At 39.7% G+C, this 9,941-nt stretch overlaps 1 non-coding gene across 1 annotated transcript; it reads left to right on the top strand.

Moving 5' to 3' along the window:
- Positions 1 to 755: 755 nt before the first annotated feature.
- Positions 756 to 827, top strand: TRNAY-GUA. The gene has a single exon. It is a non-coding gene; the product is annotated as a tRNA-Tyr (tRNA).
- The last annotated feature ends 9,114 nt before the right edge of the window (positions 828 to 9,941 follow it).

Raw genomic sequence — 9,941 nt, 5'->3', positions numbered from 1 at the left:
AAGAAACTTCAGACAAAAATTTTGTTCTTTCATTTAACTGTGAATAAACTGAGATCCATAGGAACTAAACTCCTTGTTGAGTTCAAACAGTTGGATTCCTGAGTGTCTTCCATTATTTCATCACAAAACAAGTGGGAAAAACAAAGAAGCAAGAAATAAAATAGAAAAACTATAAATAAAACAAAGTAAAAATAAGGAGTTGGCTCTATTCTGATTTTCTTCATGGAAATCATATCACTAGTCTCAATTATTGTCTCTTTCTTTATTTTGTATTTCCAAAATAGTTCATTCAGATTTCACTTATATAATTGCACCATTATTTCAATAATTCTGGCATTGTGATTCTTTTCCTCTTGAATTCATATAACAAATATTCATTGAGTACATGATATATGTGCTGTGCTGGGAAAAGTGTTATCTAACTTAAAAGACTCAATTGTATTATGAACCATATATATTAAAATATATTAGTAACAGTGAAAATGATAAGTACACACAATAAGATGCATGGAAAATATGCTACGAAAATGCTGATTTTAGTAAAGTTCATAAATATCTGAATGCCTCCTCTCTTTTAGGCATTGTGCTTTTAACTAGAGATAACATAAATAAATAAAGGATACTGAAATAAATAAATACATAAATAAAGGAGAGTGGAAAGGCTGCCTTAAAACTCAACATTAAAAAAAATGAAGATCATGGCATCCAGTCCAGTCACTTTGTAATACATAGAAGGGAAAAAAGTGAAAACAGCTTCCCTGGTAGCTCAGTTGGTAAAGAATCTGCCTGTAATGCAGGAGACCTGGGTTCAATTCCCGGGTTGGGAAGATACCCTGGAGAAGGGAATGGCAACCCACTCCAGTATTCTTGCCTGGAGAATCCCATGGACAGAGGAGTCTGGCTCCTCTGTCCATGGGGTCACAAGAGTCAGACATGATTTAGCGACTAAACCACCACCACCATGGTTTTTCCAGTGGTCATGTATGGATGTGAGAGTTGAACTATAAAGAAATCTGAGCGCCAAAGAATTGATGCTTTTGAACTGTGGTGCTGGAGAAGACTCATGAGAGTCCCTTGGACTGCAAGGAGATCAAATCAGTCAATCCTAAAGGAAATCAGTCCTGAATATACATTGGAAGGACGGATGCTGAAGTTGAAGCTCCAATATTTTGGCCACCTGATGAGAAGAACTGATTCATTGGAAAAGACCGTGATACTAGGAAAGACTGAAGGCAGGAGGAGAAGGGGATCACAGAGGATGAGATGGTTGGATAGTATCACCGACTCGATGGACATGAATTTGAGCAAACTCCGGGAGATAGTGAAGGACAGGGGAGGCTGGCATTCTGCAGTCCATGGGGTCGCAAAGAGCCTGACATGAGTTAGCAACTGAACAACAATAAATAAATAAATAAATAGGACACGCTTCATGACATGTAGCAGAGAAACAGACAAGACAAAACATATGCCAACCAAACATACCAGGCCAATATTATGAGTGAATTCAGAGTAGCAGGAAAAGGGTCACTTCCAGATGCATTTGTGTACAGTGCCCCAAAAGAAAAATACCAGACTGGAATTTTCGAAGATGAGTAGAAGTTGGATGATTTAAAAAAAAAAAAAGTGGAAAAAATACTCTTCAGCTGGAGCCATACCAGTGAACAAAGATGTGAGTTGGTCTAGTGCTGTCAGGAAACTCTAGAGCAGCTTTGTACCTTTAGAAGGTGATGTGCAAAAAGAGAGGAGACTGAATATGGGGTGGGGATGAAGTTTTGGACATCATGACAGTGCCTGTTATGAAACCTAAGTAATTTTAGACTTTAATCTGAAGGGAGTAAAGTGATGCTGTTATTTTTCATGTAGAGGATGCTTTTCTTTAGAAGGTGGATTGATGTGGGATCATGGCTAAGAGAGGATTTCCCTGGCGGCTCAGTGGTAAAGAATCCAGCTGCCAATGCAGGAGATATGGGTTTGACCTCTGGGTCATGAAAATCCCCTGGAGAAGGAAATGGAACCCACACAGGTATTCTTGCCTGGGAAGTACCATGAAAAGAGGAGCCTGGTGGGATACAGTCCATGGGGTCATAAAGAATCAAACATGACTTAGCATCTAAACAATAACAACATTGCAAAGAGAAAGCTGAGAGATTAAATCAGTAAGAATAATATGCCTGAAGCAGACATGTTTAGGAAAATGATGGATTCTAGAAAATACTTGGGACAGTTCATAAGCAGTTAATGGTCTACTGGATGTAGTGGTTAAGAGATAGTGAAGAACCAAACTGACAAAACAAGCGTTTTGAAGGGAAAATTAAGTAAATAATTGCTTTTTGCATTATGTATAATAATACTGGTACCATAAAACATTTATTTTGCTAATCTCTAACATATAACTATTAATAAGAAACAGACAATGAATTATCCCAGATATTTTTTGAAGACCATGTAAAATATCAGAATATAGATCTACTTCTTAGATATTTTAAAGGGTATTTTATTAGCTTTTATTCACTGAGAAAAGCTAAAGTGAGCCAGAAAAGACAGAGCATTTCTCAGTACTGAGATACAGCTCTTCCACTATAAGCTACTCAATTTATCCTGATTTTGATTGATCTTATCCACAAAGGAGACAGAAAATCCTTTAGAGTAAAAAGAGTTTGAGTGTGTTTATGATCAGAGACTACTCAGATTAATCAAGTTGTCAACCACCCAGAACCATTATACTGATCGAGGTGTTGAAGATACCCAGTAGAGAAATAGAAGATGTATCTTTTTTCTACCATCAATATTAGAGAGTTGTAATGGCTACATTATAGGCTCACCGTAGTGAATCCTTCTTACGCTCTCTTTGTAGACTACCTAGATACTTATGACAAAGAAAGGTAAGGTTTTCACCCAAGCAGTTAGGATGATTTTCATACATTAAAAATTTATTTTAATCAGAGTCTTGAGTTTTGAAAATATCTGGAAAATTGCACCATGTCAAAAAAGGGATCATTTGGCTTAAGCAGTTAAGTATAAAACAAACCCAGAGAAACATGGATATAGAATTTCATACTGAAGGGAGATATGGTTAGGATCCAGAATTCGAGAGTCTGTACCAACACTGCTAATTATAATTGTGGGACCTCAAATTCAGCATTTCCTTTCTAAGACCTTCAGTACCATACTTCAAAACTGAGCTTTTTAATTAAAGAGGTGAAATAGGCCCTGTTGACAACCAAAGAAACTGAAAATAACCCTCATTGACTATCAGGCCCTGATATTCCCAACAGAACTCAAGCAAGGCTCAGAAGAGGAGACAGACAAGGCTATTCTGATTCCACAAAAGTGATAACTATGACTCTTTTCTGAAAACAACTCTAGTTCCACTTTAATCCCTTTGCTATCTAGATAAGCACTAAGATAAGCCATCATAAGTGTTCCCCCTTCTCGCACTGTCCAACACAGGACTGGCTCTTGCCTCCCTGTTGCCTTCCCGGAATCACCCAGCACAAACCCAAAGCCCTTTACGTGACACTGTCAAGGCTCTTCTAAGAGTACCTTCTCCCACGTTGTGCTGTGCTGTGCTTAGTCACTAAGTCATGTCCAACTTTTTTCAACCCCATGGACTGTAGCCTGCCAAGCTCCTCTGTCCATGGGATTCTCCAGGCAAGAATACTGGAGTGGGTTGCCATGCCCTCCCCCAGGGATTCTTCCCAACTCAGGGATCAAACTCAGGTCTTCTGCATTGTAGGTGGATTTTTTTACTGTCTGAGCTACCAGAGAAGCCTAAGAATACTGGAGAGGGTAGCCTATCCCTTCTCCAGGGGATCTTCCCAATCCAGGGTCTCCTGTATTGCAGGAGGATTCTTTACCAGCTGAGCTATCAGGGAAGCCCTCTCCCATGCTACAGCCTGTTAAATAAACCTAACTTTAGTTGACTATGAAAACAGCACATAGAAAATTTATACCACATGTTGGGTCTTGTAGAAAGATCACTCCCAAGTGGGCAACCAGAGAAAGCTTCATAGGATTGCAGTTATCTAAAACTGACATAAATGAAAGAATGTCAATGTATAAATGAAAAGCTGGAAACAGAAGCTGATTCCAGGTTGAGGACAAACAGAATCAAAGGCCCAGAGATGAAAAAACTCAGTTGTCAGTTTTAGCCAGTATGTATCATTTTATATTTCTGGGCACAAAATAAATCCATATCTCCATCATTTTCTCAAATATCAATTACACACTGGAATAGATACCTATTGTTAAGAAACAGTCAAGTGTCTTCTTCTTGAAAGCTCTAATCTGTAATTGTCCCAGAAATGGCTTATCCAGTCTGACAGAATTATTCTTTTTCTTTTCCTTTCTTTTATTTCTTCTTGTAATGACCCAAAGCCAGGGATAATTTTTTCCAGAGCATTCCAATTTGTTCAATTACCAACACCATGCTGTCACTCGTAAATTCTGCTTTTGCGCCTGGAGAAAGCTATGAGATGAGGGTCTTATTTCTAGACTCCAGTACAGGCACTGTTGTTCTTCACAGAAATGAATTACTATGGTTTGGCTAAACGTGCTTCCCTCTTTACTTTTCAAATTTCAAAGTTTACACCATTATTGTCAGCACTTATTCTCCAAAGAACAACGGCAATGTGGAACCTAGCAGTTAATGATTAGAACAATATAGTCACAGACTCAGGGTCTGATACATATTCCTGAGTTGTTTTACAGATACCGTAACTGCCACTGGGAGGTGGGGGAGGGTCAGGGAGGGAAGACCAGACTACAAGATGACCAGACTGCAGCCATGACATTAATTGCCCCAACTTGAGCAGTTCTGAATCTATGGCAACTGCAATTCCAAAAACTGGCCTCGAGAGAATGAGATTAACATGCATGCTAAGTTGCTTCAGTTGCCTCTGACTCTTTTCAACCCCATGGACTGTAGCCCACCAGGCTCATCTATCCATGGGATTCTTCCGGCAAGAATACTGGAGTGGGTTGCCATTTCCTCCTCCAGGGGATCTTCCCGACACAAAGATCGAACCCAGGTCTCTTATGTCTCCTGCACTGGCAGACAGGTTCTTTACCATTGCTTATAATATATTTGTGGGTATTAAAATAATTGTAGCTTGTTCTGCTCATGTATGTAAACGGGCAACTAAAATTATCAGCAAAGAGATGCTACAGATCCATGTTGGCATCTTCCACTCTGAGAGTATGATACCCCATGTCAGCATGGAGAAGTTACAGAGATGGATCTTTACCTCAATCCCATAAAAATGGAATGATGTTCTGACACATGGGGATGTTTAAGCACCTCCTTACAGGAAAGAGCCCACAGCAGAAAGCCCCTTTTATTGTCACTTTAGCAAAGCTATATTGTAACTAACTTTTAAGCCAGGCAGCCCCATGCTCTACTCATCTCTTGCCCAGGCACAACTTTCAATTTTTTTCAGTCACACAATACCTTGCCTAATTTATCAGTTACCGCATAGATCAAAGGAGTAGAAATGAAGAATAGGTAATTAACAAATGACTAGATCCCTTCCCTAGCTTCCTCTTTAATAATCTCCTGAACAACTGTGTGATCAAGATAACACACAGGGTAAGGGAAGATCCCAAGAAGTTGAGGAGCCTTCACGCAGTGGAGGATTAACTATCTCAGGGATAAACTTAGATTCTCTCTCTCCGTGTTAGTTGCTTGGTCATGTCTGACTCTGTGACCCCATAGACTAGAGTCGGGTATGACTGAGCAACTAACACATAGAGGAGTAATCTCAGCTTATCACTGAGATTGTTGGTCATCAATATCCCCCACTGCGTGAAGTCTCCTCGACTTCTGGTGATCTTCCTCTATGTGTTATCTTGTTCATGAGATATTTCTCTATTTCCCTTTAAAACTCTCATGACCGAGGAAACTCTTCAGAGGCTATTTCTGGGGAAGCTGGGTCCACCGTCTTTCCAGACTGCTGGCATTCTGATTAAAGACACATTTTCTTTCACTGGCATTTCTGAGTATGGATTTTGTAAAGCAAGGAGTAGTGAGACCCGATTTACTCGATAACAAGTGTGGCAGAAATATAATTAAAAACAAAATCTCACAACCTGTAACACCTTTCCAGAAAGGTAGAAAAGGAAGAAAACAATTTTGTTATTGAATAAGCATTAAACCAGAATGTGATATGCATCATAGGAAATTTTCTAGGAGACTGCGAAGACTGAAAGAAATCTCACTGAGGTAGGAGGTAGATGGGCTCCAGCAAGCAGCTGGAACTCATCTCCTGCCAGTATTTCAAGGTAAAGAAAAAGGCAGGAGCAAAGAGGAGCTGGCTCTGCTTGCATAAAAAGATAAGATGACCACATTTTTCATTCTTGAGGTCAAGGAGAGTTTCTCAACTACACATGTGCCAAAAGGCTCCTCAAGGGTCAAAAGAGAGAAAGGACACTAGCCCATAATATATCCTCAAACTCCCGGAGACCCTTGAGCTGGAATCCATCTTGGCTAAAATATTTGCATGACCATGTGGGCAATCCCTGAGTCAGACCACACAAGGACATGAAGCAGGTCAAAGCCAGATGACTGGTCATCTGGTCAGATTGTGGTCAGATGGAACCCAGAAAACTGCCTCCATATAAACAACTTAAACCGTCGCCCAAACATATGACTCTCTCTCCAAGCCTGCCCATGTGTTTTCCCACACAACATTTCCTCTAATAAATGCTTTACCTGCTTCACTACTTTCTGCCTCTTTGCTGAACTCTTTCTTCAGAGAAGACAAGGATGAAACCCCTTGTCAAGCCCACTGGTCCTTGTGGTCTAGTGGCTAGGATTCAGAGTTCTCAAAGCTGTGACCCATGTTCAGTTCTTGGTCAGGGAACTAAGATCTCACTTTAAGATAGCACTCCATGGCCGCCTGAGATCATCACTCTTTATAGATGCAAGCATGTACATACATGTTCTCAAGAAAAACATTAATTAGTCCCAAAGTAAAAGGATTTACCAGTATTATTCTTCAAGTATAGTTTCTCTTATATAACTATAGTGACCATGTATGTTTGTTAACTGCTTTATATAAAGGAAAATTAAGCATCCCAAGCTTTTATGACAAGAGGCAGTTTTGGAGTAAGATGGCTGTTTTAAGTTAAATTTCTGCCCTCCTTTCATGGAAATTGGAAGGCAGAGCATATATTATTTTCCTCGATAAGTGCATTTTGAAGAGATGGATCCCAGGTCTTTGAGAGAGGTAGTCCTAGGCCTTCAATTTCTCTAAGTTGCATCAGTTTCTAAGTTGCACCACTCTTTGCAACCCTTTGGACTATAGCCAGCCAGACTCCTCTGTCCATGGGATTCTCCAGGCAAGAATACTGGAGTGGGTTGCCATTTCTTCCTCCAGGGGATCTTCCTGACCCAGGAACCTAAACCAAGTCTACTGCGTCTCCTTGCTTGCAGGTGGATTCTTACCGCTGAGCTACCAGGGAAGCCTTTCCTAGGCCTTAAAGCTGGCAAGATTTATTTAGCTTTTAAAACATTTATATATAGTTGAAAGACACAGAACTTAAAAGTTTCTAAAGTCAATGCTCTAAGAAAGGGGAAATGAAAAGTTTTTTGCTTATTTTCAACAAGGAGAATTAAGATTTCTATTTTCAATGTGTATTTGCTCTTGTAGTGGTGGTTGTTATTTAGTCAGAGTCCTTTCTGAATCTTTCCAACTCCATGGTCTGTAGTCTGCCAGTCTCCTCTGTCCAAGGGATTTTCCAGACAAGAATACTGCAAGAGGTTGCCATTTCCTTCTCTAGGAGATCTTCCTGACCTAGGATTGAACCCGAGCTTCCAACATAGGCATGAGGATTCTTTACTGCTAAGCCACCAGAGAAGCCCCCTTATATGGGTCACTGATCAAAATAATTATATGCTAATTAATACCCTTCACAAAACTGGATCCTTTCATTGGGGCAAGCTTAAACTCCTTCAGTGTATTTCTATTTCAGAGACTTCATTGACTTTTCCTACTTCTAAATTTCAGCTGGGCTAAACCAGGTTTATCCTGAGACATCTTTATAATACAAAATCTTGGAGAGGTGTGGGTAAGAAAGTGATCAATTTTCTCTCTCTCAGAGATACTCACAGTACTTACTGACAACCAGGCTCTTAATTCACCAGGTTTGAATACTTATAGTGTCATGAGAGGCATTAGCATTAAGTCAAAGATTCTTTTATACTTAGTCTGAATAGAATAGCAGTCTTATTGCTCTATATTTGCATAAAATTGGGGGAATTTAACTGACTTATTCCAGAAACAAGATCTGATGCAGCTAACCTACAGCCTTGATATCTGATACCGGAGTGGGTAACATTTTAAGAACTTCCTGTTGAGAGGAATTACTCAAAAGTCTCTCTTTGTTTTTCTCTTTAACAGCCTTGGGGTGAACAGGATAGGAGGTTTAATAACTGTTATTAGTTAATGGTAATCCTTTTCTTCTCTTCCTGTTTTCTGTGATAGGAAGCTGAACTGCACGGATTATGTCAAAGAGCTCTTTGCTTTCTGAAATACTGTTGCATTCAACCCACGAGGATTCCAAGCCTGAGATTAGATGAAAAAAAAAAAAAGGTGAGTGAGAACGTTTCAGGTCTGGTTCTCTCACTAGAAAGTTATCTGGGGCTGTCTGAACTGACTGCGCTCTGCTCTGCCCCACGGTGTGGTCTGCCTCAGTGACTCTGTCTTGATTGGACCAAAAACTGATGACAGGTCTACGCCTCTGGTCTGAATTCTTGCACTACTGGTTTCAGTTCAAATATAGTATATGCAAAATTTTATAGTTCGTTTCTTGGTAAATAAATTATCCTCAGATTATCCTATTTTGAGCTTATTGCCTCCTTCTGGGATGGGACTGATACATATTTAGGTACCAGGGCACTAGAAGGCTACTAGGGAGCAGAGTCTCAACATGGGATTCTACAATTGGCATGTTCATATATGCAAGGTGCAAATAATTAACTTCTTGCTTTGGTAAATAAGACATATATGATCCATCCCATGCACTGTCAACAAAATTCTTCAGAATATCACTGGTTATGATACAGAATGAAGAGTGTTCAGAAGGCAAGGCAACGCGACATCAGGTGGTAGAAGTTTTAACTTTTTAAGGCGATAGTCATGCTTCTCCTTATAGATACTGGGAGCAGACACAGGGAAAATGAATTGTTAAGGAAGGGGTTCAGTAAAAAGACAAACAGGTTTTCAAGAGACTCTGTCTTCTGAAGTCATAAGAAAAGTATGATTAAGAGCAAGCCTAGATTCTGAGCATATGTATTACAAAGTTTTAATGAAAATAAATTAGCTGTGTTCAACATGAAGTGTACTTTTATGGCTGAATCCTATAGGCTGAAGATTGTGGTGACGGATGCTATGAATGGAATTAGGTTCCCTGATGTCAACGGAAGTGATTGTAGCAGCGGAAGACAGAAGGTGGCACTTAAGAATCAGAGACAAGGCTGGCACAGTAGGCCACGGGACTGGAAGAACAATCAGAGCCTTTGGAGGCATGGGGGCTATATTTGCTCATTCCTCTGTGGCTCACTTAGAGAATAAATTATTGAAAAATTTCCTGGATTTTTCCATAACATACTTAAAAGGAAAAACCTCTAAGGTTGCTGGAAAAGTGCACAACTAAAGTCACTGTAATGGTTTTGCACCACCTTTGACTCAGCTCTTAGATGGAAGCACTTTGAAGACCACTAGACTCTATATTGATTGGAAAGCCAGGTTTCTTGGGGTTAAAAAAAAAAAAGATATAGAACATAAATCTTCTTCAAAGTTTTAAAAAGTGATTATTTCCTAAGAAAATGGAAATATCTCCTGGAGTTTGTGCAAATGCATGTCCATTGATTCAGTGAGGCTATCCAACCAACTCATCCTCTGTTGTCTCCTTCTCCTCCTGCCTTTGATCTTTCCCAGCAT

The sequence above is a fragment of the Cervus elaphus genome, chromosome 27, assembly GCF_910594005.1.
Source record: "Cervus elaphus chromosome 27, mCerEla1.1, whole genome shotgun sequence".
Lineage (NCBI taxonomy): Eukaryota > Metazoa > Chordata > Mammalia > Artiodactyla > Cervidae > Cervus > Cervus elaphus.
Note: the sequence above shows the minus strand (reverse complement) of the source record. Positions and strands in the feature narration are given on the sequence as shown.